This window comes from Hemiscyllium ocellatum, chromosome 13, assembly GCF_020745735.1.
Source record: "Hemiscyllium ocellatum isolate sHemOce1 chromosome 13, sHemOce1.pat.X.cur, whole genome shotgun sequence".
Classification (NCBI taxonomy): Eukaryota; Metazoa; Chordata; class Chondrichthyes; order Orectolobiformes; family Hemiscylliidae; genus Hemiscyllium; species Hemiscyllium ocellatum.
In genome coordinates, this window is record NC_083413.1 from 61,349,227 (window position 1) to 61,372,669 (window position 23,443).

Genomic DNA, 23,443 nt, shown 5'->3' on the forward strand with positions numbered 1-23,443 from the left:
CAAGAATTTCTCTCTGTGGTATGTAGACAATTTGCAGTCTGGAATTGGAAATATTATCTCAAAACTTGCAGACACAATGAAATTAGTTTACCAAGTAGTTAACACTAAGGAAGACTATAACTGACTGCAAAAGGACAGCAATAAATTTACAGAATAGGCAATTACTTTCAATATAGATGAGGATGAGGTATTACCTTTGATAGGAAGAATATAGCAGCCAAAAATTTTGCAGTCGAGTATCTGGCATTTGGAGACATTGGATGCATCAGCACAACCAAAGTGCAATGGGATTGCCTCATCCCGGGAAAATCAACTTCACAATCATGGTCTCCAGGTTAGTCTGTTGTTTGGAAAATAAGGTTGGAAAATAAGGTAGCGGAGGAATCACTAAAATATTGATATAGGTTAAGAAGGTCATGAAAATAGTACATTCAGTACTGTGGCAATTATGGAAAAACTTGAAAAGCAAGGAAATTATAGTCAATCGGTATTGAGGTTTTGTCAGAACACACTTAAGATTACTATGCATAGTTTGGTTTTATTATTTTAAAATTTTATAGATACATTCAAAAATGTGCAAAAAATATTTGCAAGCAAGGTAACAAGACTAACGTTGTACTTACCATGAAAGGCTGACCAGACTGCAGTTTTTTTCTGGAGCAGTGACCTAGTAGAGGTATTTGAAATTAAGAGAAAACTTACATCATAGATACAGGCATAGATGCACAATCTGGGTATTCCTAATTTAACACTGGATCAAAGTGTGTCTTTAAGAATGGCAGGCAACACCTGATTTTATGATAAGGGGACAGGTTGGAGTCTTGCTTGCAGCTGTCCAGATGTTGTCAGCATGATTGCACAAGTGAGTATAGGAGATCTTCAGCAATTTTGGATAACGGAAACATTGGGGTAATCATCCAAAATTCCCAAGACTCTGGAAGGATCCCAGCATATTGAAAAATTGCAAACGTAACATCTTTGTTCAAGAACTGAGACAGTCAGAAAGTAGGCTACAATAGGCTAGTTAGCCAACCACCTGTCATTAAGAAAATGGTAGGGTCCATTATTAACTGTGTAGGAGCATGACACTTAGAAGGCCATGATACAATCAAACAGAGTCAATGCAGATTTGTGAAATTTGGGTGTATCTGTGAAGATAAAATTGTACAATGAAAGAATGGGAACAAGTAGACGTTGGGCTGAGTATGTTTTTGATAGTGGGAAGTGGGAAGCAGGGCTGGGTGTTGTGGGGTGGGGGGGGGTGGGGAGGGTTGTGGAGGAGGCGTTGTGGGAGATGGGGTTATTTAAAATATCAGGAGTGGAAAGCCAAGCAGTTTCCCCACCATCCAAATTGTCTCCCATTCCCAAGTCGGTAGATAATATAACGAACAGTCAATTGAGTTATTAAGAAGTCAATTGATCTGAATATTGTGCTGTTTGCGCTATTGTACAGCTATTGTGGGCAGGCAGGTGGGAGATGGCAGGCTGTTTTATAAGCACAAGAGGTCAAAAGTTGGAAGGAAAGGTGGAAGGAATATTTCAGAGTCCCCCGTGGGCACTGGGGACATCCTAATCAAGATGTCATTGCTCTTTTTCTCCTCCACATCTGATCTGCTAAACCCACATCTAAGCTCCTGTGCCATCATCGTTCTCTGCCCTGTGTTACCTGGCTCTGGGATCCATCACAGTTCTGCATGGACTTTGCTTGCAGAGGCTCTGCTGGGTCAGATTGGCCAGCAGCTCTTGTTACCAGGACTTACTGAGGAGCTGAAATCAGTCTCTCAGCCTGATTAGCGAATCAACAGTGCATTATGGCTATGGGGCAAGCTTGTCCTTTTAGGTATGTCAGCAGGTGGCATCATGGCGTGGGTATTGAAGTCATGGTGTTGGCATCACTAACCAGTCATCTAGCCAACTTAGCTAAAGGACAAGGAATCTCAAAGAATCTTGAGATTAAAGATAAAAGTTTGATTATTCTCGATCACATTGACATAAGTAGGGAAGATGTGTTGGGTAGGCTAGAGGTTATTAAGGTGGACAAATCCCCAGGACTGGATGGGATCAATCCTAGGTTGCTGAGGGAGGCAAGAGAGGAAATAGCTAGGGCTCTGACAGATATATTTGTGGCATCCTTAAATACAGGTGATGTGCTGAAGAACTGGAAGGTTGCTCATGTTGTCCCCCTGTACAAGAAAGGTAGTAGGGATATTCCGGATAACTACAGACCAGTAAGCCTGACATCGGTGGTGGGAAAGTTGCTGGTGAGGGTACTGAGGAATAGGATCTATTTATATTTGGAAAAAAGTGGGCTTATCAGTGATAGGCAACATGGTTTTTTGAGAGGGAAATCATGCCGTACCAACTTAATAGAATTATTTGAGGAAGTGACCAAGTTGATAGATGAAGGAAGGGCTGTTGATGTCATATACATGGACTTTAGTAAGGCATTTGATAAGGTTCCCCATTGTAGACTAATGGAGAAAGTGAAGTCATATGGTGTGCAGGGTGTTGGAGCTAGGTGGATAAAGCACTGGTTGAGAAACAGGAGACAGAGAGTAGTAGTTGAAGGGAGTTTCTCGAAATGGAGAAAAGTGACCAGTGGTGTTCCACAGGGATCAGTGTTGGGGCCACTGTTGTTTGTGATATACATAAATGATCTGGAAGAGAGCACTGATGGTATGGTCAGCAAGTTTGCAGATGACACGAAGATTGGTGGAGTGGCAGAAAGCATTAGGGACTGTCAAAGAATGTAAGAGGACATACATAGACTGGAGTGTTGGGTGGAAAAGTGGCAGATGGATTTCAATCCAGACAAATGTGAGGTGATGCATTTAGGCAAGACTAATTCTAGAGCGAATTATAAAATGAATGGAAGAGCCTTGGGAAAAGTTGATGGGCAGAGAGATCTGGGAGTGCAGGTCCATTGTACCCTGAAGGTTGCTGCACAGGTGGATAGAGTGGTCAAGAAGGCATATAGTATGCTTGCCTTCATTGGACGGGGTATTGAGTATAACAGTTGGCAAGTCATGTTAAAATTATACAAGACATTGGTTTGGCTGTATTTAGAATACTGTGTACAGTTCTGGTCGCCACATTACCAAAAGGATGTGCACGCTTTGGAGAGGATGCAGAGAAGGTTTACGAGGATGTTGCCTGGTATGGAAGGTGCTAGCTATGAAGAGAGGTTGAGTCGGTTAGGATTGTTTTCATTAGGAAAAAGGAGATTGGGGGGGATCTAATTGAGGTTTACAAAATCATGAAGGGTATAGACAGGATGGATAGAGACAAGCTTTTCACAGGGTGAAGGATTCAATGATGAGAGGTCACGCTTTCAAGCTGAGAAGTGGAAAGTTTCAGGTGGATCCATGGGGCAAGTACTTCACACAGAGGGTGGTGGGCATTTGGAACATGTTGCCAACAGGGGTGGTAGAGGCAGGCACAGTAGACTCATTTAAGATGCGTCTGGACAGATGCATGAGTAGGTGGGAGCAGAGGGATACAGATGCTTAGGAACTGGGCGACATGTTTAGACAGTAGATTTGGATCGGCTCAGGTTTGAAGGGCCGAAGGGCCTGTTCCTGGGCAGTGAGTTTTCTTTGTTCTTTGTTCTAATGAAATACATGCATTAGAAGTTGTTCAAAGATGGATCACTTGGGATGGAGAGGCTATCCTGTGAGGAAAGTTTAAGTAGAATAAGCCTATGCTCATTGGAGTTTTGAATAATGATAGATGATTTTATTTGAAGAATTTAACGGGGTTTGGCAGAGTAGATGCTTAAAAGAAGATTCCAATCAAGAATAAATTTAGCACAAAAGGGCACATATACAAATAAACAGCCTACCATTTCAGATTGTAATGAAGGGCATAAACAGGGTTGTTTGGGAAAACTATTTTCCCTTAGAATTACCAATAACCAGCAAGCAGAAGTGAAGCAGGGTGGGGTTAGGTAGAGTGGAGGTTGAGTTTTGGGGAGAGTATGGGTTGGGGGATGGGCAAATAGTGCATGGCCTATTCCTGTTTCTAATGCTTGTATTCTCATGATTAATGTGATCATTGAATCTTAAGTTTACCAGGCTCCTAGGATTTATTTTTAAATTAATTCTATCATAGAGTCATAGAGATGTACAGCATGGAAACTGACCCTTCGGTCCAACCCATCCATGCTGACCAGATATCCAAACCCAATCTAGTCCCACCTGCCAGCACCCACTCCATATCCCTCCAAACCCTTCCTATTCATATACCCATCCAAATGCCTCTTAAATGTTGCAATTGTACCAGCCTCCACCATTTCCTCTGGCAGTTCATTCCACACCTGTACCACCCTCTGTGTGAAAAGGTTGCCCCTTAGGTCTCTGTTATATCTTTCCCCTCTCAACCTAAACCCATGCCTTTTAGTTCTGGACACCCAACCCCAGGGAAAAGACTTTGCCTATTTACCCTATCCAAGCCCCTCATCATTTTGTAAACCTCTATAAGGTCACCCCTCAGCCCCCGATGCTGGAGGGAAAACAGCCCCAGCCTGTTCAGCGTCTCCCTATAGCTCAAATCCTCCAACTCTGGCAACATCCTTGTAAATCTTTTCTGAACACTTTCAAGTTTCACAACATCTTTCCGATAGGAAGGAGACCAGAATTGCATGCAATATTCCAACAGTGGCCTAACCAATGTCCTGAACAGCCTCAACATGACCTCCCAATTCCTATACTCAATACTCTTACCAATAAAGGAAAGCATACCAAATGCCTTCTTCACTATCCTATGAACCTGCACTCCAAGTTCTGTTTGTTCAGCAACACTCCCTAGGACCTTACCATTAAGTGTATAAGTCCTGCCAAGATTTGCTTTCCCAAAATGCATCACCTCGCATTTATCTGAATTAAACTCCATTCTCCACTTCTCAGCCCATTGGCCCATTTGGTCAAGCTCCTGTTGTAATCTGAAGTAATCCTCTTCGCTGTCCACTACACCTCCAATTTTGGTTTCACCTGCAAATTTACTAACTGTACCTCTTATGCTCGTATCCAAATCATTTGTGTAAACAACAAAAAGTAGAGGATCCAGCACCAATCCTTGTGGCACTCCACCGGTAACAGGCCTCCAGTCTGAAAAACAATCCTCCACCACCACCCTCTGTCTTCTACCTGTGAGCCAGTTCTGTATCCAAATGACTAGTTCTCCCTACTCCATGAGATCTAATCTTGCTAACCAGTCTCCCATGGGGATCCTTGTTGAACGCCTTACTAAAGTCCATATAGATCACATCTACCGCTCTACCCTCATCAATCCTTTTTGTTACTTCTTCAAAAAACTCAATCAAGTTTGTGAGACAAAGCCATGTTGACTATCCCGAATCAGTCCTTGCCTTTCCAAATACATGTATTTCCTGTGCCTCAGGATTCTCTCCAACAACTTGACCACCACTGACGTCAGGCTCAGTGGTCTATATTTCCATGGCTTGTCCTTACCGCCCTTCTTAAACAGTGACACCACGTTAGCCAACCTCCAGTCTTCCGGCTCCTCACCTGTGACTATTGATGACACAAATCGAAATATGTAGGCATCAGCCTGCCCATCATTTGTTGCTGACCCTGGATTGCCATGAGAAGGTGGTAGTGAACCTCCTACCATTTCTCTTATGGATACCTCACCTCTTGGCTGCCCAAGGAATGCCACCTGTCTGGAAGGTACATGTCAGGTTGTGATGGAATAATCTTCATTTTCTGGATAGCTGCAGCTCTCAGAACACCTAAGAAGCTCAACACCATCAAGAATCAAAACAGTCCACTTGACTAGCATCATCTTCTGATTTAAAATACAAAGCTCCCACTAGCAACAACACTTAGTGGCTGCAGTGTATGCATCTGCAACTTGCACTGCGGCAACTCACCAAATACCTTCAACATCTTCTTCAAAACCTGTTAATTCAATCACCTGGAAGAACAAGGGCAGCAATACAGAGGACTGCCTCCACCTGCAAGGTCCCTTCCAAACCAATCACTATCCTGACTATAAGCTCTGTCACTGATCCCTCACTGACGCAGGGTCAAAATCCTGGAACCACCTTCTCAAGAGCTTTGTGGATGTTCCAACAACCTGGGGGAAGTGACTAGTTTAAAATTGTTCATGAGCATTCATTATAGTTCTCTGAGAAACTCTATTGGGTATTATAGTCTCCTTGTTATGAGTATATTGGATCTCATTTATTGACCTCTGACATTGATGGATTTAATTTACATTACATCTTTCAGGATCACAGGATGTCTCAAAGAACGAACAGTTGAGTACTTTTGAAGAGTGGCCACTGTTTCAATACAAGAAACACAGCGGCTGATCTGTACACAGAAAACTCCCACTAACAGTGATGTGACATGATAATAGCCAGGTAATCAGTTTTTATGATTTTGCTTGAAGGATATCATATTAGTCATGACTGACACTGGGCATTATTTACTTGAATGTAAAACAAAATTTGGATTCTGCGGGCACTGAAACCATATATACATGTCTTAATTTTCCTTTGAGCTCCAGAATGCCTCTCGTAGAAAATAGCAAACCCTCAGACAGTCCTTTATAAGTTTGGGTGGCCCACCTTAGCCACCAAAATGTTCCTGCTTCTGAGAGTTCAACATGAGACAGTTGGGAGCATCATTCCACTCCTCTTAAGCTCATGAAGAAAGTCTTTTAGAATTGTCACCAAAGAATTTTATTGCTGTATTTATTGTTTAAATAATAAATATTTTTTCTTCTAAACATTTCTTTGCTTCAATATAAATATGCATCAAAATACCTTGATTGAATTGCTTTATGTTTTGATTGTTAAATGTAGCCTGTGAAGAAAGTGAGGACTGCAGATGCAAGAGAGCCAGACTCAGAAGATGTGGCGCTGATAAAGCACAGCAGGTCAGGCAGCATCTGAGGAGTAGGAAAATTGATGTTTTGGGTGTAAGCTCTTCATCAAGAATATGGCAACCTATCTATATTTTTCTATAAGCAGAAATTCACATATTCAGCTATATGTGGTGCACAATTAAGCACATTTGAACAAATATTTAAAAAATATGAACTTCACCAACCCCTTAATTGATTAAATTTGATCCTAAGTGCAATTCTTGACTTGAGTAGTCACATACTGAACTAAATGCCCTCCTCAAATTTTCTTCCTCCCTTTTCTGGAACTAAGTGTGTGTTTTAACATGACTCTGATATCTTATCAAGTTGGTAAATCTACAAGTAAATTCACTGTCACCGATTAGAAATAGGAGTTGGATTCAGTTTTCTTTCTTTTTTCCCTGACCTTGGTCCACCTTGGTCTATCGAGGTCCATTGAAGTATTCAACCATTGTCACAGCTACAATTTCAAAAACAGTCCTGGAACTTTAGATAAAAGATTCGCCCTAACTTTACTAACTCAGACACCTTGGTGGGGGAAAATATAGGTTTGCAAAATTCAGTAGTGAATTATTGTGATAAGATGTTATGACAAATGTAATATGTTGTAGGACCATGGTCCTTTTATAAATTTCTGATCTGAACCAGGACATCAGGAAGGAGGAAGATTGAATGGAAGTGGCTCATTTATGCATAGGATAGAAATGCAGACAAATCAAAGTGTATCTCCTGATACTTCACTTATCTGGGTGACAGGCAGAATGTATGTGCAACCTTTTAGTCAGAGAAAGGCAAATAGCACCAGTGATTAATTTTCAAATTTCAAAAATAAGAATTATTTAAGATTTTTTTTCTCTCTTTGCCCTAAGTATGTAAAACACATTAAAGCTGATTTTCCAATGTCTGGATAGTTATTTCTGAAGCATACAGAGGAGTTGCACCGAATCTCTGCTGTAAAAGATTCCAAAGTTGTCTGGGAAATTGAAGATTCCACCAGACAATTCCCCTATGCCTGGAACTCCCCAAAAGTATCTTTTAAACTGGAGAAATCTGCAGGTTCTTCTGAAGCTAAGTACATTGTTACTGTTATGGACCAAACCAGACACCCTCAAAATATTTTAAGAAGGTAACCTAGACCCTAACTTTTTCTTATTTTGTCAGGCAAATATAAAGTGTCTGTTCCAGATGCAATGTGATTGATCAAATGGCTCAATGTTAAGCAAAACACAAGTTAGTTAGACACTGTCATTAAAATACAACCAAAGAAAGAGGAATTTAGATTAACTTAATTCTATGGAAAAATTTAACACAATAGTAAATACAATAACTATTACTAATTAACTGTTCCAATATAGTAATATCGCATAAACTCACCCCTTGGCAGAAAGGAAAATTTAATCATTGATTCTCGCATGCAGTTCTTCAACCAGGAGGAAAAAATTCAGACAGAGCAGCTGTTGAGGCCCCAATAGCTTCTGATGTTACTGAAAAACGAAACCCCAGATATCCCTAATCTGCGAGAGCTGGCCACACCCATTAAGGCTGTTTAAAAAAACCCGAAGTCCTCACAAGCTGTTTATTCAAGTGGTCTTCGGGAGTCAGTCAGCATCTCTCATTCAATTTGTCTCTTAAAAAAAACTCTTAAAGTGTCAACACCATCAGGTTACCCAGTAAAAGTTATATCATTAAAAACTTAATCTAATCTCTTAGTAACTATTCAATTGATATGACAATTTACCTTACACACCACAAATACGTCTACCCCAGACTCTCTATAACCACTAGATCCTGATGCAATTCTCCTTCAATATTCCCCACCCTCACCCCTAGGGCCCGATTGACTTACCTGCCAGATGTGGACACCACACTGGCACTGAACCCAACACAGGTCACCTATGAAATACCTCCATCTACCACTAACATTGACCTGGCACTACACTCTTACTGTTCCCTTGAGCCAAATCTAACACCCAGTTGCCCTCCAGGCACCCCCTCCTCCATCACTGGATTTAATATCTCACCACTGTTGATGTTACCCCATCACCTTGACCCACCCTAAACACCTAACTTCTTACCTGACTCCCTTGTTACCTTGCCCCCTGGCACCTCACCTTCCTGACACACTACCCATTGATACCCTACACACCTACCACTATATCTTTTGGAAACCTAACCTCACACTTACCTGATGCTGTCAGGAGTGAGCGTCTGTGATATTGGACCTTTAAATGTCATACTGTGATAGCTGACTGCTGAGAGAAACAGGGCCTGGGTTTGCTTTCTATTTTAATGTCCCAAGCTACCTGTCAGAATGCGAGTACGGCTCTGCATTTCTGAAGGAGCCTTGACTGGAAGCTCATGTCAGAAATGTGGAGCTCCTTCAATGCAGAAAAAGAAGGAATAGAGTGGCAACCTTGATAAAATTGCCACTTCTTGGAAAATCCAACCCATTATATTAACAAAATTATTTCACAAATTCCAGCAAACAATGGAAGGTGTTTGTAAAACTGGTCAGATGCTGTTGCTTTAAATGATGTGCTTTTGGTTCTTCTATAAGAGCACAGTCAAAAATGCAGGCAGGCAGGCATTTATTTAGTGGAAGATTCTTATGCATGTTACTGCCAATGATGCAGTTTTGAATTGCAGTCACTGGTGTAATGTGGGAAATGCCATGTCAATCACACTTCGAGGAAGAATATGATACGGTCAATTTTATTTTTTCAATTTAAATGTGTAATCTGCGTTTCCCAACTGAATAAACAATAATGTGTCTGAAAAGGCTGATAATCAAAGATGAATTCATTCTCTCTCTTGCCCAGTAACTGGCCTTATGTTACTCAAATGGTAATTAGATAAGAGTTACATTGGGTTGAATCCTTGCTTATGGCTAAGCTTACAGAAAATGGCCTGACATGTGCACACTGGAACAGTTTTCTCATTTTGTGCATTTTCCCTGTTTTGCATAAGTACTGATGAATCCCACCAATGCTGCTGTTCACTTCTTTCATGCTTTGTCCTGGAAAGAAATGATTGACAGGACAGAGGGTTAAAAACAACAAAAGACGTTTGTATTGCTGTCTGCGTCTGCATCTATGTCTGTTCCATTAGATCATTCTATTCTATATGGCGGTCTAATGATTTTGTATCAGAGACAAGCATTTACTGTCTGGCTCTGTGTTATATGTCTAAGGTGTCAGGTTCCGTAAGTTTTAAAATGTTTCCAATACCTTAAAATCCTTTTCTTGTTAATTACTATTTTATTCAATTTTTTAATAATTTAACTGAAATCAGAAAAATCAGAAACCTAAAATATCATGTTGCTCAAACATTTACTTGTGAACCATGCATTGACTTGCAGCATTGTATCGTGTTTAAACTGAGCTAATAAGTAATGAGGAATATATATTTTTTTAAAATAAAGCATGATTTCAACTTGTTGGTAATATTTTGGAGAAATTCAATAATGGTAGTAAAAAGGGACAGAAGATCAAGGAGAAATATCACAGCAGAAGGAAATCTGAAATTAACACAGAAAAAGCTCAAAGGAATCCTCAGCCAGCATACAGAACCTATGGCAGAAAATGCCAATTACTAGGAATTTCTGAGATTTTCTGCTTTTAGTGAAAAGGCAAATATTGATTTACAAAATGATATTGACTGGACTAGATTGACACTACATTATTCTTCTTAACTATAGATTGATAGCCTTCTAAGAACAAGTATTGGCTAGAAGTTCATCTGCAGAACTGATGAATGGCCACTGAAACCAGAGCAGCTCATGCTGGCTCTCCAGCCCAATTTCCAATGGTGTCACAATCTTGCATAAACCAAACAGTTAAATGCTGTGAAGCGGTGGGAATGGATGTGTTGGGGGGGAGGTCACCTTTCGAGAGATTTACCGTGAAGATGCTGTGCATGCCAATGGTCATGCTGGTCACATTTCGATAAACAGACCAGCAATCTCCAGAAGTAGCTGATGCCAGTCCATTGATCAGGGAACAAGATGCATGTCGACTCTGCAGAAGGATCATCTTGGATGATACACAGGCTTAATGATGAATCCCTGCCATTTCATTCTTCACGAGAAATGGGAAATTCTCTTCCCTGAGCAAGACTAGATGGAGCACACGTGGAGGTCAGCAGACCAACTCAGCTACATTGTGACAAGTTCATCTGTTTGACCAAGGTGAGAAACCCATATCCTGATTCACCTACAGGGCTAACACATGGGCAAGTGAGAGAATACAGTTGCTGGGGATGGAGAAATGGGACGATGTTGGCATGGCTTCAATAAAAGGAATGGATGCAGCTTGGTTATGGGGTGATCTTCAGCTAGCAGTGACATTCACTCATTGACTCCAGAGGGGCTGAATGTCAGATACATTCCAATTGCTTCCAGAACGGGAGTAGGCTGTCTCCTCCTTCGGCATTCTGCTGGTTAATTTTGGGCAATGAATATTCCTCTTCTTTGTTCCTGCAGGAGTGGAAAGAAAGGGCTTTGGCAGAGATGGCATTGGAACAGGCAGGACAGCATGGGCGGTCACTCCATCACAGGCAAAGAGACAGGAGTGCAGTCTCTCAAGGGATTTCGGCTTATGAATGGGTATCATGAATCATAACATGATACGAGCAGCTAAGCAGGAGCACCGTCTGAAGGAAAGCACTTTGGACCTGACTGAGGCCACTTCTGTTCGGCTTTGAGACGTGCTGTATGTTTGTACTGTGTTTGATGCAAATGTGGTAGGGACATGATGCAGGTGCAACACAAATGAAGCTGGTGCCATAAATGCATCCAGCCCCTTGACGGATGACCATTGAAAAGCACAATAAACTGCTTGACTTTGGATCTGCTCTAAAGAGAAAATCTGGTCAGCAGTAACGCACTCTTTGTTTTGTGAACATCCTACTTACAAATGAGATCCCATATAGGGGTGTATTAACATTAGTTTTAAAGATCCAACATGCAAACATTTCCTTACTCTTATAAACGACTGGTTTGTACTGTCCTGCATTGTGTTATGACCGACAAACATATTCAAGAACAGAATCCATTAGCAATCCAAGGATTGACTGCATGTAGAACAGTTGATCTTCCGTAATTACACCGGCACCACTCCCCACCTCTTCCCCCGCTACATTGATGACTGCATTGGCGCCACCTCATGCTCCTGTGAGGAGGTTAAGCAATTCATCAACTTCACCAAAACATTCCATCCTGACCTTAAATTTACCTGGACCACCTCTGACACCTCCCTCCCCTTCCTGGACCTCTCCATCTCCATTAATGACAACCAACTTAACACTGACATTTTTTTACAAACCCACCGACTCCCACAGCTACCTGGATTACAACTCTTCCCACCCTATCTCTTGCAAAAATGCCATCCCGTATTCCCAATTCCACCGCCTCCACCGTATCTGCTCCCAGGAGGACCAGTTCCACCATAGAACACACCAGATGGCCTCCTTCTTTAGAGACCGCAATTTCCCTTCCCAAGTGGTTAAAGATGCCCTCCAACGCATTTCGTCCACATCCCGCACCTCCACTCTCAGACCACACCCCTCCAACCGTAACAAGGACAAAACACCCCTGGTGCTCACCTTCCACCCTACCAACCTTCGCATAATCCAAATCATCTGCCCAACATTTCAACTCCCCCTCCCACTCTGCCGAGGACATGGAGGTCCTGGGCCTCCTTCACTTCCGCTCCCTCACCACCAGACGCCTGGAGGAAGAACGCCTCATCTTCCGCCTCGGAACACTTCAACCCCAGGACATCAATGTCGACTTCAACAGCTTCCTCATTTCCCCTTCCCCCACCTCATCCTAGTTTCAAACTTCCAGCTCAGCACTGTCCCCATGACTTGTCTGGACTTGTCTGACCTGCCTAGCTCCTTTTTCACCTATCCACTCCAACCTCTCCTCCCTGACCTATCACCTTCATCTCCTCCCCCCACTCACCTATTGTACTCTATGCTACTCTCTCCCCACCCCCACCCTCCCCTAGCTTATCTCTCCACGCTTCCGGCTCACTGCTTTCATTCCTGATGAAGGGCATTTGCCCGAAACGTCGATTTCGCTGCTCGTTGGATGCTGCCTGAACTGCTGTGCTCTTCCAGCACCACTGATCCAGAACCTGTACTGTGATCATTTCAGGACTGGCTGGGGGGTCAAAGTGTAAAGTGGCGAGGCAACAATGAGGTGAGCACTGAGATAGGCACAAAATGAGTGAACACTCAGAGAGCAAGCAAGCAGCCCTGATATGCCCACGTGCCTGTCCAAGTACACACAATGTCTATGCAGCATTATTAAAATTAGAGGTGCTGGTGCACTCCCAAAGAACAGCGCTAAAATGCAGAAAAGTTCTGTAAATGAATCAGAGCTGTGCCATGATGATATGGAGAGGCTGGTATGTGTTGGATGACAAAGTCAGGCTGGAGTTGCCAGGTACCGACTCTTTCATATTGTGAGTTATTCATGTCTTGTTTCTGTACAGTGGGTGGGAGAATGGGAATGTGCATCTAAAGCAACTTGGGTGTAATAATGAATGATAATCATGTTAATAAACTTCCCACCATTCACTAACTAGAATTGTGTCTCAACGTCCTGCAATTGGTTCAAAATGTTGGGGAGGCACGGTGGCTCAGTGGTTAGCACACGGGTTCAATTCCCGCCTCGGGCAACTGTCTGTGTGGAGTTTGCACATTCTCCCCATGTCTGTGTGGGTTTCTCCAGGTGCTCTGGTTTCCCCCCACAGTCCAAAGATGTGCAGTTTAGGTGAATTGGCCATGCTAAATTGCCTGTAGTGTTAGGTGCATTAGTCAGGGGTAAATGCGAGAGACTGGCTGTGGGTGGTTTGCTCTTTGGAAGGTCGGTGTGGACTTGTTGGGCCGAAGGGCCTGTTTCAACACTGAAGGGAATCTAATCTGAAAAAAATGAATCTTTGAATCTCAATGTCAAGAAGAGCCTCACCAGACATTCAACCCAACTTTCCAAAATTTCTTTCCACAGAAATTAAATCAGGGCATGGGAAGATTCTACCCAATGATTTGTCACACTGTTAGAAATTCATTTGCACTTGTATGCATACATCCTAACTTATTTTTCTGCCATACTTAATGGGTATTTCGGAGGTAAGTACCGGTCTTTCATATGTTAAATAGAATTTCAGCACTGAGCTTCTTAATGATCAGATACAAATACAGTAAAAATTGGGGAAAACAGGGAAATTCAGAAAACAACTGCCTGACTTTCCTATATTTAACTGTATTCTGTATTTGTACTCAATTACAAAAGCTTGAATTTGCTATTTATACCTTCACAATAGTGAGACATGCTAGCATCACTATTCCCCTTAAGGCTCTTATCTTTTACCCACAACTCCATGAGAAATATCTCTCTTTTCTTCCTAGTATAAGCAATTCCTAACACAAAAAATAAAGCTTCAAACACAATTAAAATTATATATTTCACAATAATGATTAAGGTTATGGATTGAACCTGTTCATGCAGCCACTTTCTCCGTGCTACCTCACCCTCACTCTGATCTGGCACCCACCTTTTCCCCACTTCCTCACTCTCACTCTGATCCTGCATCCATGTTCTTCCGGTTTAATCACTCTCACTCTGTTCCTGTACCCACCTCCTTCCTGCTTCCTCCCTCTCACTCTGTTCCTAAACCCACCGTCTCCCTGCATCTTCACTCTCACCCTGTTCCTGCAAACCTTCTCCCCAAAAGTCACTCTCGCTCTGATCCTGCACCCACCTTCTCCCCGCTTCCTCACTCTCACTCTGTTCCTGCGCCCACCCTCCCCCTGCTTACTCACTCTCACTCTGATCCTGAATCCACCTTCTCCCCGCTTAATTACTTTCCCTCTCTTCCTAAACCAACCTTCTCCCCGTTTTCTCACTCTGCCACTGTTCCTAAACCTATCTTCTCCCCGCCTCCGCACTCTCACTCTGTTCCATAACCCACCTTCGCCCTGCATTCTCACTCTGATCCTGTACCCACCTTCTCCCTGCTTACTCACTCTCCCTCTGTTCCTAAATTTACCTTCCCCCCCCCGCTTCCTCACTTTCACTCTGTTCCTGCACGAACCTTCTCCCCGTTTCCTCACTTTCACTCTGACCCTGAATGCACCTACTCCCCACTTCCTCACTCTCACTCTGATCCTGCACCCACCTTCTCCCCCCTTCCACACTCTCACTCTGTTCCTGCAGGAACCTTCTCCCTCCTTCCTCACTCTCACTCTGATCCTTCGCACACCTTCTCCCTGCTTCCTCACTCTCCCTCAGATCCTGCACCCACCTTCTCCCTGATTCCTCACCTGCACTCTGATCCTTCACACACTTTCTCCCTCCTTCCTCACTCTCACACTGACCCTGCATGAACCAACTCCCTGCTTCCTCATTCTCACTCTAATTCTGCACGAATCTTCTCCCTGCTTCCTCACTCACTCTCTGATCCTGCACAAACCTTCTCCCTGCTTCCTCACTCTCATTTTGATCCTGTACCAACCGTCTCCCTGCTTTCTCACTCTCATTTTGATCCTGCACCCACCATCACCCTGCTTCCTCACTCTCACTCTGATCCTGCACCAACCTTCTCCATGCTTCCTCACAGTCACTCTGATCCTCCACACACCTTCTCCCTTCTTCCTCACTCACACTCTGTTCCTAAACCCACCTTATCCCCACTCCCTCACTTTCACTCTGTTCGTAAATGCACCTTCTCCCTGCTTCTTCACACAAACTGTTATCCTGTACCCACTTTCTCCCTGCTTCCTCACTCTCACTCTTTTCCTGCATGATCCGTCTCCCTCATTCCTCACTCTCACTCAGACCCTGTACCAACTTTCTCCCTGCTTTCTCACTCTCACTCTGATCCTGCACCCACCTTCTACCCGCTCCCTCACTCACATTCTGTTCCTGCACGAATCTTCCCCCGCTTTCTCACTCTGAATCTGAACCCACCTTCTCCCCGTGTCCTCACTCTCACTCTGATCCCGCACCAATCTACTCCAAGCTTCCTCACTCTCCCTCTGATCCTCCACACACCTTCTCCCTGCTTCCTCACTCTCACTCGGTTCCTACATGAAACTTCTCTCTCCTTCCTCACTCTCACTCTGATCCTGCACACTTCTCCCTGCTCCCTCACTCTCACTCTGATCCGATACAAACCTTCTCCCCACGTCCTCACTCTCACTCTGGTCATGCACCCAAATTCTCCCTGATTCCTCACTCTCACTTTGTTCCTGCACCCACCCTCTCCCTGCTTCCTCACTCTCATTGTGTTTCAAACCCACCTTCTCCCTGATTCCTCACTCACACTCTGTTCCTGCAGGAACCTTCTCCCAGCGTTCTCACTCTCCCTCTGATCCTGCACCCACATTCTCCCCGATTCCTCTCTCTCACTCTAATCCTTACACACTTTCTCCCTCCTTCCTCACTCTCACTTTGATCCTGCACAAATCTTCTCCCTGCTTCCTCACTCAGATCCTGTACCAACCTTCTCCCTGCTTTCTCACTCTAACTCTGATCCTACACCCACCGTCTCCCTACTTCCTCACTGTCACTCTGATCCTGCACGAATCTTCTACCTTCTTCCTCACTCACACTCTGTTCCTAAACCCATCTTATCCCCACTGCCTCACTCTCACTCTCTTCCCAAACCCACCTTCTCCCAGTTTCCTCACACACACTCTGATCCTACACCCATCTTCTCCCTGCTTCCTCAATCTCACCCGCATCCTGAAATCATCTTCTCCTTGCTTCCTCACACTAACTGTTATCCTGTACCCACCTTCTCCCTGATTCCTCAGGCTCATTCTGTTCCTGTCCGCACATTGTCCCCACTTCATCACTCTCACTCTGTTCCGTACCCACCCTCTCCCTGCTTCGCCAGTCTCACTCTGTTCCTGTATCCACCTACTCCCTGCTTCCTCACTCTCACTCTGATGCTGCAATGACCTTCTCCCCGCCTAATCACTCTCACTCTGATCCTGCACCCACATTTTCCCCGCATCCTCACTCTCACTCTGATACTGTACCAATGTTCTCCCTCCTTCCTTACCCTCACTCTGACCCTGTACCCACCTTCTCCCTGCTTCCTCACTCTCACTCTGTTCACACACGCACCTTCTCCCTGCTTCCTCACTCTCACTCTTATCCTGTACTCACCATCTCCCTGCTTCTTCACTCTCAACTCTGATCCTGCAGCAACCTTCTCCCGGCTTCCTCACTCTTACTCGCATCCTGAACTCACCTTCTTCCCACTGCATCACCCTGACTCTGTTCCTGTACCCATCTTCTCTCTGCTTCCTTCACCCTCACTCTGATCCTGCACCAACCTTCTCCCTGCTTCGTCAGTATCACTCTGTTCCTGTACCCACCTTCTCCCTGCTTACTCACTCTCACTCTGATCCTGCACCCACATTCACCCTGCTTCCTCACTCTCACTCAGATCCTGAATCCACCTTCTCCCCGCTTAATTACTTTCCCTCTCTTCCTAAACCAACCTTCTCCCCGTTTTCTCACTCTGCCACTGTTCCTAAACCTATCTTCTCCCCGCCTCCGCACTCTCACTCTGTTCCATAACCCACCTTCTCCCCACTTCCTCACTCTCACTCTGATACTGTAGCCACCTTCTCCCTGCTTCCTCGCTCTCACTCTGATCCTGCACCCACCATCTCCCTGATTCCTTACCCGCACTCTGATCCTTCACACACTTTCTCCCTCCTGCCTCACTCTCACTCTGATCCTGCATGAACCGTCTTCCTGCTTCCTCACTCACACTCTGATCATGCACACACCTTCTCACTGATTCCTCACTCTCACTCTGGTTCTACACGAACCTTCTCCCTCCTTCCTCACTCTCACTCTGATCCTGCACCAACCTTCTCCATGCTTCCTCACTCTCACTCTGATCCTCCACACACCTTCTCCCTTCTTCCTCACTCACACTCTGTTCCTAAACCCATCTTATCCCCACTTCCTCGCTCTCACTCTGTTCCTAAACCCACCTTCTCCCTGTTTCCTCACTCACACTCTGATCCTGCACATACCTTTACCCTGCTTCCTCACTCTCACACTGTTCCTGCAGGATCCATCTCCCTCATTCCTCACTCTCACTCAGATCCTGTACCAACTTTCTCCCTGCTTTCTCACTCTCACTCTGATCTTGCACCCACTGTCTCTCTGCTTCCTCACTCTCACTGATCCTGTAGCCACCTTCTCCCTGCTTCCTCACTCTCACTCTGATCCTGCACCCACCTTCTACCCGCTCCCTCACTCGCATTCTGTTCCTGCACGAACCTTCCCCCCCTTTCTCACTCTGAATCTGCACCCACCTTCTCCCCGTGTCCTCACTTTCACTCTGATCCTGCACCAATCTACTCCATGCTTCCTTACTCTCCCTCTGATCCTCCACACACTTTCTCCCTGCTTCCTCACTCTCACTCTGTTCCTACATGAAACTTCTCTCTCCTTCCTCACTCTCATTCTGATCCTGCACCCACCTTCTCCCTGCTTCCTCATTCTTCCTCATTCTCACTCTGATTCTGCACATACCTTCTCCCTGCTTCCTCACTCTCTGTCTGTTCCTGCATGAACCTTCTCCCTCATTCCTTACTCTCACTCTGATCCTGTACCCACCTTCTCCCTGATTCCTCACTCTCACTCTGTTCCTGCATGAACCATCTCCCTCATTCCTCACTCTCCCTCTGACCTTGCACCCACCTTCTCTCTGATTCCTCACTCTCATTCTGATCCTGCTCATGCCTTCACCCTGCTTCCTCACTCTCACACTGTTCCTGCACAATACCTCTCCCTCATTCCTCACTCGCACTCTAATCCTGTACACAACTTCTCCCCGCTTCCTCACTCTCATTCTGATCCTATGCCCACCGTCTCCCTGCTCCCTCACTCACACTCTGATCCTGCAAGCACCATTTCCCTCCTTCCTCACTCTCACTATGTTCCTGAACGAACCTTCTCCCTCCTTCCTCACTATCACTTTGATCCTCTACCAACCGTCTCCCTGTTTCCTCACTCTCACTCTCATCCTGCACCCACCATCTATCTGCTTCCTCACTCTCACTCTGATCCTGTACCAACCTGCTCTCCACTTCCTCACTCACTTTGATCCTGTACCAATTGTCTCCCTACGTTCCTACTTGCACTCTGATCCTGTACGCACTTCCCCCTGCTTCCTCACTGTGATCCTGCACCCACCTACTCCCTGCATCCTCACTCTCACTCTGATCCTTCACCAACCTTCTCCCTCCTTCCTCACTCTCACTCTGATCCTGCATGAATCTTCTCCCTTCTTCCTCACTCACACTCTGTTTCTAAACCCACCTTATCCCCACTTCCTCACTCTCACTATGTTCCTAAACGCACCTTCTCCCTGATTCCTCACTCACGCTCTGATCCTGCACCCACTTTCTCCCTGCTTCATCAGTCTCACTCTGTTCCTGCACCCACCTTCTCCCTGTTTGCTCACTCTCACTGTGATCTTGCACCCAAATTCTCCCCACTTCCTCACTCTCACTTTGATCCTCTACCAATCGTCTCCCTGCTTCCTCACTCTCCCTCTGATCCTCTACACACCTTCTCCCTGCTTCCTCACTCTCATTCTGTTCCTGCACGAATCTTCTTTCTCCTTCCTCACTCTCTCTCTGACCCTGCATACAACTTCTCCCCGCTACCTCACTCTCATTCTGTCCCTGCACCAACCTTCTCCATGCTTCCTCACTCTCACTCTGATCCTCCACACACCTTCTCCCTCCTTCCTCACTCTCACTCTGATCCTGCACGAATCTTATCCCTTCTTCCTCACTCACACTCTGTTTCTAAACCCACCTTATCCCCAATTCCTCACTCTCACTATGTTCCTAAACGCACCTTCTTCCTGCTTCCTCACTCACACTCTGATCCTGCACCCATGTTCACCCTGCTTCCTCTATCTCACTCGCATCCCGAAATCATCTTTTCCCTGCTTCCTCACACTCACTGTTATCTTGTAGCCACCTTTTCCCTAATTCCTCAGGCTCACTCTGTTCCTGCACCCACCTACTCCCCGCTTCCTCACTCTCACTCTGATCCTGCACCCACCTTCTCCTTCCTCCCTCACTCTCCCTCTGATCCTCCACACACCGTCTCCCTGTTTGCTCATTCTCACTCTGTTCCTGCACGAATCATCTCTCCCCTTCCTCCCTCTCACTCTGATCCTGCATCCACCTTCTCCCTGCTTCCTCACTCTCACTCTGATCCTGCACACACTTTCTCCCTGCTTCGTCAGTCTCACTCTGTTCCTGTACCCACCGTCTCTCTGTTTGCTCACTCTCACTGTTTCAAACCCACCTTCTCCCTGATTCCTCACTTGCACTCTGTTCCTGCATGAACCGTCTCCCTGCTTCCTCATTCTCACTCTGTTCCTGCACGAATCTTCTCCCTGCTTCCTCAGTCTCTCTCTGATCCTGCACGAATCTTCTCCCTGCTTCCTCACTCTCACTCTGATCCTGCACATACCTTCTCCCTCATTCTTCACTCTCACACTGTTCCTGCATGATCCATCTCCCTCATTCCTCACTCTCACTCAGATCCTGTACCAACCTTCTCCCTGCTTTCTCACTCTCACTATGATCTTGTAGCCACCTTTGCCCCGCTTTCTCACTCTGAACCTGAACCCACCTTCTCCCCGCTTCCTCACTCTCACTCTGATCCTGCATGCACCTTCTCTCTGCTTCCTCACTCTCACTCTAATCCTGCACCAACCTTCTTCATGCTTCCTCACTCTTCCTCTGATCCTGCACCAACCTTCTCCCAGCTTCCTCATTCTTACTCTATTCCTGCATGAATCTTCTCCCACTTTCTTCACTCTCACTCTAATCCAGCACACAATTTCTCCCCGCTTCCTCACTCTCATTCTGATCCTGTGCCCACCGTCCCCCTGCTTCCTCACTCTCACTCTGATCCTGCACGAACCTTCTCCCTCCTTCCTCACTCTCACTTTGATCCTCTACCAACCGTCTCCCTGCTTTCTCACTCTCACTCTGCTCCTGCCCCCACCATCTCCCTACTTCCTCACTCTCACTCTGGTCCTTCACACACCTTCTCCCTGCTTCCTCACTCTCACTCTGATCCTGCATGAATCTTCTCCCTTCTTCCTCACTCACACTCTGTTCCTGCAGCCACCTTCTACCCGCTCCCTCACTCTCACTCTGTTCCTGCACCAACCATCTCCCTGCTTGCTCACTCTCACTCTGGTCATGCACCCAAATCCTCCCTATTCCTCACTCTCACTGTATTCCTTCACCCACCATCTCCCCACTTCCTCACTCGCACTGTGTTTCAAACCCACCTTCTCCCTGATTCCTCACTCACACTCTGTTCCCGCAGGAATCTTCTCCCGGCTTCCTCACTCTCCCTCTGATCCTGCACCAACATTCTCCACGCTTCCTCACTCTCCCCTGATCCTGCATCCACCTTCTCCCTGATTCCTCACTCTCACTCTGATCCTCCACACACCTTCCTCCCTGCTTCCTCACTCTCACTCTGTTCCTGCATGAATCTTCTCTCTCCTTCCTCACTCTCACTCTGATCCTACACCCACCATCTCCCTACTTCCTCACTCTCATTCTGATCCTTCACACACCTTCACCCTCCTTCCTCAGGCTCACTCTGATCCTGCATGAATCTTCTCCCTTCTTCCTCACTCACACTCTGTTCCTAAACCATCTTATCCCCACTCCCTCACTCTGTTCCTGCACCCACCTTCTCCCTGTTTGCTCACTCTCACTCTGATCTTGCACCCAAATTCTCCCTGCTTCCTCACTCTCACTCTGTTCCTGCAGCCACCTTCTACCCGCTCCCTCACTCTCACTCTGATCCTGTTCCAACCTTCTCCCTGATTCCTCACTCTCCCTCTGATCCTCTACACACCTTCTCCCTGCTTCCTCACTCTCACTCTGTTCCTGCATGAATCTTCTCTCTCCTTCCACACTCTCTCTCTGATCCTGCACACAACTTCTCCCTGCTTCCTCACTCTCACTCTGGTCATGCACCCACCATCTCCCCACTTCCTCACTCTCACTGTGTTTCAAACCCACCTTCTCCCTGATTCCTCACTCACACTCTGTTCCCGCAGGAATCTTCTCCCGGCTTCCTCACTCTCCCTCTGATCCTGCACCAACATTCTCCGTGCTTCCTCACTCTCCCCTAATCCTGCATCCACCTTCTCCCTGTTTGCTCACTCTCACTCTGATCTTGCACCCAAATTCTCCCTGCTTCCTCACTCTCACTCTGTTCCTGCAGCCACCTTCTACCCGCTCCCTCACTCTCACTCTGATCCTGCTCCAACCTTCTCCCTGATTCCTCACTCTCCCTCTGATCCTCTACACACCTTCTCCCTGCTTCCTCACTCTCATGCTGTTCCTGCACGAACCTTCTCCGTGCTTCCTCACTCTCACTCTGATCCTACACAAATCTTCTACCTTCTTCCTCACTCAAATTCTGTTTCTAAACCCACCTTATCCCCACTTCCTCACTCTCACTATGTTCCTAAACGCACCTTCTCCCTGCTTCCTCACTCTCACTCTGTTCCTGTACCCACCTACTTTCCGCTTCCTCACTCTCACTCTGTTCCTGCACAAGCCTTCTCTCTCCTTCCTCCCTCTCACTCTGATCTTGCGCACACCTTCCCCCTGCTTCCTCACTCTCACTCGCATCCTGCACCCACCTTCTCCCTGCTCCCTCACTCTCACTTTGATCCGATACAAACCTTCTCCCAGTGTCCTCACTCTCACTCTGTTCCTGCACCCACCTTCTCCTTCCTCCCTCACTCTCACTCTGATCCTGCACCCATCTTCTCCCTGCTCTCTCACCTCATTCTGGTCATGCACCCACCTTCTCCCTGCTTCCTCACTCTCACTCTGATCCTGCACATACCTTCTCCCTGCTTCCTCACTCTCACACTGTTCCTGCACGATCCATCTCCCTCATTCCTCACTCTCGCTCAGATCCTGTACCAACCTTCTTCCTGCTTTCTCACTCTCACTATGATCTTGTAGCCACCTTTTCCCCGCTTTCTCACTCTGAACCTGAACCCACCTTCTCCCCACGTCCTCACTCTCACTCTGATCCTGTGCCCACCATCTCCCCACTTCCTCACTCTCACTCTATTCCTGCATGAACCTTCTCGTTCCTTCCTCACTCTAACTTTGATCCTGTACCAATCGTCTCCCTGCTTTCTCACTCTCAGTCTGATCTTGCACCCAAATTCTCCCCACTTCCTCACTCTCACTCTGTTCCTGCAGCCACCTTCTCCTTCCTCCCTCACTCTCACTCTGATCCTGCACTTACCTTCTCCCTGTTCCCTCACTCTCACTCTGGTCATGCACCCAATTTCTCCATGATCCCTCACTCTCACTGTATTCCTTCACCCACCATCTCCCCACTTCCTCACTCTCACTGTGTTTCAAACCCACCTTCTCCCTGATTCCTCACTCACACTCAGTTCCCGCAGGAATCTTCTCCCGGCTTCCTCACTCT